At 36.9% G+C, this 10,350-nt stretch overlaps 1 pseudogene; it reads left to right on the forward strand.

The window, feature by feature from the left end:
* The first annotated feature begins 7,483 nt into the window (after positions 1-7,483).
* LOC139177694 (olfactory receptor 4C11-like) lies at positions 7,484-9,137 on the forward strand (annotated as a pseudogene).
* The last annotated feature ends 1,213 nt before the right edge of the window (positions 9,138-10,350 follow it).

A 10,350-nucleotide genomic window follows, 5' to 3' on the forward strand; every position in this document is an offset into this window, starting at 1 on the left:
GTGAACTCCAGGACATGGTGTTGGACAGGGAGGCCTGGCGCACTGAGATTCATGGAGTCGCAAAGAGTCGGACACGACTGAGTGACTGAATTGAACTGATTCCTCTGTGAATATTCTGAAACTGATCAGATTCACTCCATGAAAATAAGACCACCCTATTTAACGGATGCATGACTCAAATCTTTAGGCAACTTTTCTTTGGAGGTACTGAAGTCATCCTGCTTATGTGATGGCCTATTATAGTGATGTGGGCATTTGCAAGCCCTTGCACTATAATAATATCATGAACTGGCATGTGTGTGGGCTGCTATCAGAGTGACATAAGTGTGAGTTTTTCTTCATGGGATCATGCAGATCTTTTTTGTTGGGGGCCAGCACTCCGCCCATGGCAAAGTCATGAGGAAGGAGGCTCGACATACGCAAAGGCGGGATCGAGCCTCAGGAGTCCCCCTGGAAATCCTCGAGCATCTACCCCCATAACCAGAGCCTGCCTACTTTACTACTTTGTGCTCTCTCCTACACCTCTGACTTTACGGGGGGCTGCTCCCCCGACCTCTTTCAGAGAAGGAGTTAACTTAGAGCTCCAGTTAATAATAATTCCTGGGTGTGATAGGAGTGTTTCAACCTACAAACTTCTCTGAAGGTTCTCTAGCCTGCCTGACAGGCTTGTCCGGCCACATGTGATTGCTCACAGCCTCCCAACCGTGAGAGGCACGAGATGCTTTAAACCTTCTAAAAACAGGTTCTTTAGAGAAGTTAGAAAACTATTAGTATAAGTATAATGGGCTGATTAGAAATTGTATTGGTGAAGGGTTTTTCATTTGTTGAGCCAATGTTTACTGCTAAGTCTCCACATCCCCTGGCCTTATACACATTAATGAATATATAGAAGAAATAAGTATTAACCTTTGATATAAATCACGTTAGACCTTAGGCCAAGTAAATTATTTCCTTAACTAAAACCCACTACACCCTCACCCTATAGGAATGTAACTTTATTTGAGTGACGTCTGTTTTAAGAATAATCACTCCTGGAGAAATAAGTGTTGATTGACTGCTGTCACAAGGAGAGGGTCGTAAATTGTCAGCAAGCCCCCCTGGCCAGAAGATGATGTAACACCACTAAGACCTCTGTATACATTTGTGTGAAGCACCTGACTTTAATAAAAGTCAGGACTGTTGTCCCTGCGTGACTTTTGTATAACATCTCAGTGTATAAAAACAGACTCTGGAAAATAAAGAATTGGGATCAGTTCCTCGAAAGACTGGTCTCACCATGTAGCTCTCTCTCTCACTCTGGCTGAGTCTCCATCTGGAGCGCGGAACCCACCATGCTTACTAATTATGCCTGGGCTTCTAAGATCTGACTGGGGATCTGACCAGTGTCTCCTCTCCTTCGGGAGAATGGAAGGATGCCTGTGGCCTGCATAAGTGGTGCAAGCTTCTTGTCTTGAAGTTTTATTGGTCTCCTGCATAAACCAAGCTACTCAGCATCTTTTCTCCACTGAATTTTCCTACTGAGCTATCCTCATTCTATTACTCTTTATATCTTTGATGAATATTTAAATAGTCGCCAAAGCCGTCTCCCCTTCGACCCCGACACTTTTTCATCTTCAAATTGCCCTTCTGTGGTCTTAATGTCATAGACCACTTTTTGTGTTCTAAATCCTTTGCTCAATATTGCCTGCACTGATACTCACACTCTAGGATTCTTTGTTGTTGCCAACAATGGATTCCTCTGTCTGTTAAACTTCCTCCTCTGATGGGCTCCTATGTGGTCATTCTGTGCTTCCTAAGGAACCACTGTTTACAGGCGAGGTGCAAGGTGCTTTCCACTTGTATCTCCTCTATCATAGTTGTTACCATACCTCTTGTGCCCTGCACATTTGTGTACCTGAGACCATCAGTTACTTTACCTGTTGATAAAGCAGTTGCTGTATAACTCTCATGTTAATATCTCCCATGTTAAATTCCTTCACCTATACCTTGAGAAATGCCCAGATGAAAAATGCCATTAGGTATTTGTGTAATAGAAAAGTGATTTCAGGTGATTTAAAAAAAAAAAAAAAAGATGCATGGAGCCCAGCATGGATTCCATTGATGCAAATGTCAAAAGTGTATTACTGATGCTTTAAGCAAAGAATATCTTTGAAGTAAAAGGAAAATAAACAACTAGTATACATCATAGATTCTGCAAGGGGAGAAGAAATGGGTGCAAGAAAAGTGAAGGCAATTTGGATATCTCACACTTCATGATTCTAAAACTTACTGTAAAGCCACAATAATCAAAACAGTGTGGTACTGGCATAAAGGCAGGCATATAGAGCAATAGAAAACAGAGACAGAAATAAACCGTTACATGAATAGTTAAATGACTTTAAAAGTATGCCAACATCATCCAATTTCAACAGCAATTTTTCAACATATTTACTTGGCAAAACTAGATGTCTATGTGTAAAAGAATGAAAGTAGGTCCTTGCTGCTGCTGCTAAGTCGCTTCAGTCATGTCTGACTCTGTGCAACCCCATGGACTGCAGCCTACCAGGCTTCTCCATCCATGGGATTCTCCAGGCAAGAACACTGGAGTGGGTTGCCATTTCCTTCTCCACCTTAGCTTTCATCATATCACAATATACTCAACTGGATCAAAGACTTTAACATAAGAGCTAAAATCATGAAACAGAAAAAATAGGAAAAGATTCAGGCCATTAGATTAGGCACTGATTTTTTTTTTAATGACACCAAAAACAAAGGCAGAAGAAAAAAACAGTAACTAAATAGGACTGTATCATAATTTAAAAATTTTATTTGTCACAGGATACAATCAACAGAGAAAAGGCAACTCACAAAATGGAAGGAAACAAAGATATACCTGATAAGGAGTTCATATCCAGGCTATATAAGGAATTTCTGCAAATCAATAAACTAATAATAATGCAATTAATAAATGGGCAAAGAACTTGAAAGGAGCTTTTATTCCAAATTTGTATAACCATGTTCTTTACAGTATTATTCAGAAGAGTCAAATGTTTAAGCAAACAAAGTATCCATTATCTCATGAATAAATAAACAAAAGGTGGTATACAGTCAATAGAATATTATTCAGTGTTAAAAAGGAGCAAGCGTACTCATGTTACAACACAGATAAATTGTGAGGATGTGTTAAATAAGTCATTCATTCCTTACAAACTTTACCTTCTCTAATAGGTTTATATTTACAGGTGAAGTGAAGTGAAAGTCGCTCAGCTGTGTCCAGCTCTTTGCAACCCCATGGAATGTATAGTCTGCAGAATTCTCCAGGCCAGAATACTGGAGTGGATAGTCATTCCCTTATTCAGGGGATCTTCCCAATTCAGGGACCAAACCCAACTCTCCTACATTGTAGGCTGATTCTTTATTGTCTGAGCCACTAGGGAAACTCTAGTGGTAGGGTTATTTATAGGTACCTCACGTTCAGTTCCTCTTATTATCAGATTATATTATTACAGTACAGATGTCACAGCTAATTAAAGACCGTATCACATATTTTAACTAAAATCCATACTTTAACTAGATTCATTAGTCTTTACTGATGCCATGTTTCTTCTCCAGAATGTGATCCAAAAACCACATTATACACTTTTCAAGTTCTTTTCAGCTCCTCCAGACAGTGACAATTTCTCTGACTTTTCTTGTTTTGAATGACCTAGACCTTGATAGCTTTGAAGAAGACTAGTCAGACATTTTGTATTAAAACCCTCCATTGGGGTTTGTCTGATATTTTTCTCACAATTAGACCAAGGTTATAGGTTATTGGAGAAACACCCACAGAGAAAGTGCTATTTTCCTCATACCATATCAGCAGGTAAATACTCTCAACGTGATTTATCACTGTGCTGTGAATCCTGGTCACCTAACTGAGGTACTGTTTGTCATAATTTCCACCCCCCACCCCTGTACATTTACTCATTTACCTCATTCCATTCTGTGTTCTTTGGAAGGAAGTCACTCAAGTGTTTGAGGATAGAATAGCTGCATAACTTGTGTGGAATTCTTCTGTCTATTCATATATATATATATATATTTTTTTTTATTTACATCATTATAACTCACAGATATTTATATCTTGATCTTTGCATTACATCTCAGTTCAATGTTTATTTTCTTGCTGACCTTTATCTAGCACTGGGCATTGGGGGCCCTCTTATTTGGCTCCTGTGTCCCTTTGGGTTATTTTCATCAGTGTGTGTGAAGGGAAGGGACACTTAAGGGAATGGCCTTCTCCAGAATTCTATGCTTTGCATCATCCACATCTAAATACTCCTACAGGGAAGGAAAAAGAGATACACTTGCCCAGTAAAAATTTTATATGGAGTGGATTTCAGAAAGTGTGGGGTGAATCCAGAATCAAATCTGTCTTCTGATGTGCAAGTGAGGACCTAAGTCTCCTCATGAGATCAAAGAACCATTGGTTCTAGATAAACCGAATTTTAAGATGACTTGTTTTATTCTCAGCTGAGTAAATGGTGTTCAAAATTTCCTTGGGCTGAAAAGAGGGTAACTGAACATCCTAACCTTTGTGTGAACTCTTACAGAGCTAACATGACTTTTATAGAAGAGTAACAGTTTATATGATACTTGGAGAAAGTGAATCTGACTAATGACACTGTGAGTGTCTAATACATATAACAGAGCTATGGAAAAATAGAAACTTTATAACATTTCTAGGTGTGTTTTGTATTCTAAAGTCAGATGATGGAAATAAATGCCTTTCACAGCAGCTTCTAAAGAAAATGAGCACTGCTTGGTAGGAGTAATGGAACTGAGGAAGTGAGACATCAGCAAATAGAAGGAATGTCTGCTTGTGAGTTTCAGGATATATTCCATAGATATGATAATTTGTGGTGGATGTAGTAGAATGCAGACTTCACTTTCCCTCAATCCAAGTATAGCATACTGAGAAACACTGTTAGACTGTATGCACAGAAGATTTCCTTAAAGCTTTCATTCATTCAACAGATATTGGTCAAGCACCTACTATTTTCTAGGAGCTCAAATTCAGTAGTTTATGAGTAAAAGTTCTGCTCCTGGTTTCTCCATTCCAACTAGTGTCATTTGTATACATGCAATTTTAATGTATGCGTATGTATCTACATAGTTATACAGATATAAGTATGTTATGGGAATGATTCAAATGTGACTATGTACCTATCATCAATCTATCTATATATAATGTATAAATATATAAATATAGATGATAAATATTCATATAATATTCTTCATAGATATAAACATCAAAATTTTTTTCATTTGCTTGTTGAAGAATCTTGACAGGAGTATACTTGGAAAACAGCTAATTAGACAAATAAACTGTTAGTTAATTAATTGTAGTGTGCTGTCGTTCAATGTGATTAAAAAGCACTGAATTCTGTAACTGCCTCTGTATTTGCCTTAGCATCTACTCATGCTCTCAAGTCTTATATTCTCTCCAAAATATCATTGTCACTCCTGCCTAAATAAGAAGGCAATTTTTATGGCTTAAAGATGTGCAATTGCGAATAATATTGCATTAACTAAGATAAGGCTTCAAAAATATTAATTTTTGGTAGAATAAATTTAATATTTTTGAGAAGATTCAGAGTCTTGGGCATTCAGAAGAGACTTGTAAAATAAAAATTTTTCAACATCAGAATAAGAAATGATGTTTAACCATGATCATTGCAGTTCCATGCTTTCTAGAATAAAACTAGTTAGAAGAAATATTTTTTTAATACAACACGTGATAATGATGTATTTCAAAATTATCAAAGAGTATATCTTAAAAATTAGACATGGGTCATGTAGCTGATGCCAGCAAAAGTTTCCTCACACAGAAAATACAAATATATGCTCTTGCTGACTTTTTTCTAAATACACATTTTAATATATGAGTATATGTATGTTATATATAAATTATCTGACTTGACTTATCATTTGAACATACAATTCTATCCTCTTACTTTTCACTTTGAATTAGACTTTAGATAGCATTGCTTATGTATCTGCTTTGTTTTTATGAATGGCTTTATCAACTGATGTTATTACTGTAAGTACCATCCTTATTCATTAAACCTCTTTCAGATGTGTTTTAAGTCCTTTTTTATCTTTTGCTACCATAGAAAGTGTTGCTGTGGTGGTTATTGTCCTTGTGAGTGAGAGTATCTGTAGGGAATAAAATCACTAGATCCATGTCTATGTGCAGCTATAATATTATGGATGGTGAAAATTGCCTCTTAAGAGATTGTGCCCAATTACACTCCTACAAAAGTGAGGCTGACTAACACCCACAACTCATCAGCACTCTATGTGAACAGACTGCACCACAAAGAACACTTTGTAAAAATGATAGGTGAAAATATCACCTAAATGGACATTAAATTTGAATATATTAACTAGTGAATACAATTGAGAACATTTTCTTGTGGTTAATTATCTAATTTTTGTGACCCCATGGACTGTGGCCCATCCAACTCCTCTGTCTGTGGGATTTCCCAGGCAAGAATCCTGGAATTGGTATTCCCTTCTCCAGGGGATCTTCCTCACCCACAGAATGAACCCTGGTCTCCTGCATTGTGGGCAGATTTTTTAACATCTGAGCCACCAGAGAAGCCCATAATTATATTTAATAAGGAGAAAAGTCTCTTTTTAAAATGTGTTATTTCACCTATTATTTATTTTGCCACATTTTAAGCCTAAAAAGTGAAATCCATTTAATATTTGAAAATTATGATTTTGTCTCACATATAAGTAGCAAACATACTTTTCCAGTTTGGCATTTTGTAATTTGCTATGTAAGGAGATGCAACCAGTCCATTCTGAAGGAGACCAGCCCTGGGATTTCTTTGGAAGGAATGATGCTAAAGCTGAAACTCCAATACTTTGGCCACCTCATGCGAAGAGTTGACTCATTGGAAAAGACCCTGATGCTGGGAGGGATTGGGGGCAGGAGGAGAAGGGGACGACAGAGGATGAGGTGGCTGGATGGCATCACTGACTCGATGGATGTGAGTTTGAGTGAACTCTGGGAGTTGGTGATGGACAGGGAGGCCTGGCATGCTGTGATTCATGGGGTCGCAGAGTCGGACACGACTGAGTGACTGAAATGAACTGAACTGATTAACTTTTATTTGCATAGAATAAAGGTGTGAATGCATGCTCTTTCTCTTAGTTGTGTCATACTCTGTGACCCATGAACTGTAAATCACCAGGCTCCTCTGTCCATGGGATTTTCCAGGCATGAATACTGGAATGGGTTGCCATTCCCTTCTCCAGGGGATCATCCCAACACAGGGATTAAACTCATTTCTCCTTCATCTCCTGCATTGGCAGGCAGATTTTTTTTTACCATTGAGCAATCCAGGAAGCCCTAATATAGGGGACTTAAACCAATTTGTCTAGTGTTTGGCATTTAGCTAGATATGGTAAATAATAATTGCCTTTTAATTTCCATATTCACTTATGTAAGATGAGAGCACAGGACTTTCGAGACATATATAACAAAAATGTTAATGAAATATTTCAGGTATGACTTAGAGCTTTTTCTAAATTCCTGGTGCTTGATTTTAACCTGAAAATTGAAATAGTGCTCTGATTTATGGCAAATGTTCTACTTATATTTTTCCTTCATTTTAGACTAACTGAGACTCTGTGTCTTAAGAAAGCATATTGAAAGACTCAGAAAGATAATGAAGTTGACAGCATATTATAAATTAAAGATTTTACATGTTAATAATAGGAGTTGACTTTAAAACTGTAAACAACTCAAAATGTTTGAGAAATAGAATAAAAGGTAAACTTAATAAAAATCAACATATTATAATAAGTGACATGATGGCCTGGACCAAATTACTGCATAGTCATTACTAAAATTTTATGTTTATTGTCCCTTTCTCTCTGTCTCACCTTCTAGCTTGTGTGTGTACTTATGATGTCTGAAGAATAATTTATTTTTCATTGTTTTCCTGTTTCTTGTATTATTATTTTCATATGCAATCTAGGGAATAGATTAAGTATTATACATTTTTTTAAATTCAGATAAAAGTAATACATAGCAGATAAGTGAGTGCCCATTGAAGAGTGGCAGTCCCACACTTATTTAGGCTTCAACCCTTGTATTCATTAGTACTTTTCTTTTTCTCCTTTGCAGAATGTTTTTCTAACCAGTGTTTTCCTCTCATCAAGTGAAACAAAGCTGCAAAATAACAGTGTAACTGAGTTCATACTGTTAGGATTGAAAGAGGATCCTGAGAGACAGAAAAAGATGTTTGTAATCTTCCTCATTTTCTATTTTGGAACCGTGGTGGGGAATTTGCTTATTATCGTGAACATCAAGTCTAGTCAGACACTTGGGAGCCCCAGGTACATCTTCCTATTTTATTTGTCCTTGGTTGATACCTGCTTTTCAACTTCCATGGCTCCAAGATTACTTATAGATGCTCTGTCTGCAAAGAAAATCATATCATACAGTGAGTGCCTGACTCAGGTCTTTGCACTGCATTTTTTGGCTCCATGGAGATCTTTGTCCTGGTTCTCATGGCCATGGATCACTATGCAGCCATTTGCAAGCCTTTGCATTATCCAACCATCATGAGTGGGAAAGCCTGCATCATCTTGATTGTTCTCACATGGATAGGATCTTTTATACATTCTATGGCTCAGATTATCCTGGCCTTGAGATTGCCCTTCTGTGGATCCAGTTTTGTTAATCACTATTGCTGTGATACGCAGCCCTTGTTGAAACTTGCCTGCATGGATATTCATGTGATGAACCTACTGTGGTGTTTAATAGTGGGTTCATTTGCATAAGCAGTTTTATAATTCTGATAATCTCATATATTGTTATCCTGCATTCACTATTAAACCACAGTGCAGAATGGAGGAAAAAAGCTCTCTCCACTTGTACTTCCCATGTCACTGTAGTTGTCTTATTTTTTGGGCCATTTATATTTATGTATTCCCGCCCCACAACCACTGTTCCCATGGACAAGATGGTGACGGCATTTTATATTATTGGAACACCCTTCCTCACTCCACTCATCTACACACTGAGGAATGCAGAAGTGAAACATGCCATGAGAAAGTTATGGCACGTCAGAATTACCTCAGAAACCAAAAGATGAATTGAAGGCCTTGCTTGATTACTTATTGAGTCATGGTTTAACTGAGTCTGTATAGATATGTGATAGTATTTGTTTATTGTGGGAATGATATATTCTCTCATAAAAGGGTATGAGTTGCTACTTCTTTCTAGTTCGCAGGTAAGATGAACGCTAAGGCTTCTCATTCTTACATCGACCAAATTTACCAATTTTAACCTTGTTCTCTTGTCAAAGTTTATTTTGAAATAAACTCAGTTAAATAGCATGAGTTTTTTTTTTTTTTTCTTTTTTTCACTGTCTTAGAATGCTTTATTTTACATTTCGACATATAACTTGAAGAACCACAAATCTGGAATAAATTCAGAATTAGTAAATAAAATATTTCTTTTAGGTGACCTGAAATTCTGAACAGAAAGAAACATTTAAAAAAAGTCTCTTTTTAAGTAACATGGAAAATACAATACCATATGTAAAATAGTTAGCCAATAGGAATCTGCTGTATGACTCAGGGAACTCAAACAGGGGCTCTGTGACAATCTGGAGGGGTGAGATGGGGAGGGAGATGGGAGGTAGGTTCAGGAGGGAGGGGACATGGGTGTACCTATGGCTGATTCTTGTTGATGCTTAACAGAAAACAACAACATTCTTTAAAGCAATTATCCTTCAATTAAAAAATAAATAAAATGGCAAAAAATCCTTTAATTAAACTCCTAAATTCAAGACAAAATTTCATTGTTATAGCATCGTTTATATTTGTCCAATTTTATTTAACCATCTAAATCTCAAGTGATATTTTTATTATAATATTTATGGAAAATATTAAATATGGTATAAAATAGATTTACAGTATTTGACAGTATAGCCTGCATTTGAAAACAATATATAAAGAGAAGATAACTGAATTTGGAGTCAAATGCCTTCTTTAATACTTGGACTATGCCACTTAGAAGTTAAAAGCTCTGAAGCAGGGTGTTTTTTATTTGTTTTTGCTTGTTTTTAGCTTTTCTGAACTTCAGGATCTTCCTTAACATGTAAAGTCAGGTCTAATTATTACCTACTCTGATGATACGCTGTGAGGTTTGGATAGAGATCGTGCTGTTTGTAGTAGCTGCCCAATAATTGCTAGTGAAGGTAACCACCACTTGTAATGATGTCCATCTAGGATAGTCCATTCTGAGGTATGACTCACAAATGCGCATTCAGAAAAGAGACCTTTTTGCAGTTTGGGGATATT

This window comes from Bos indicus, chromosome 19, assembly GCF_029378745.1.
Source record: "Bos indicus isolate NIAB-ARS_2022 breed Sahiwal x Tharparkar chromosome 19, NIAB-ARS_B.indTharparkar_mat_pri_1.0, whole genome shotgun sequence".
Classification (NCBI taxonomy): domain Eukaryota; kingdom Metazoa; phylum Chordata; class Mammalia; order Artiodactyla; family Bovidae; genus Bos; species Bos indicus.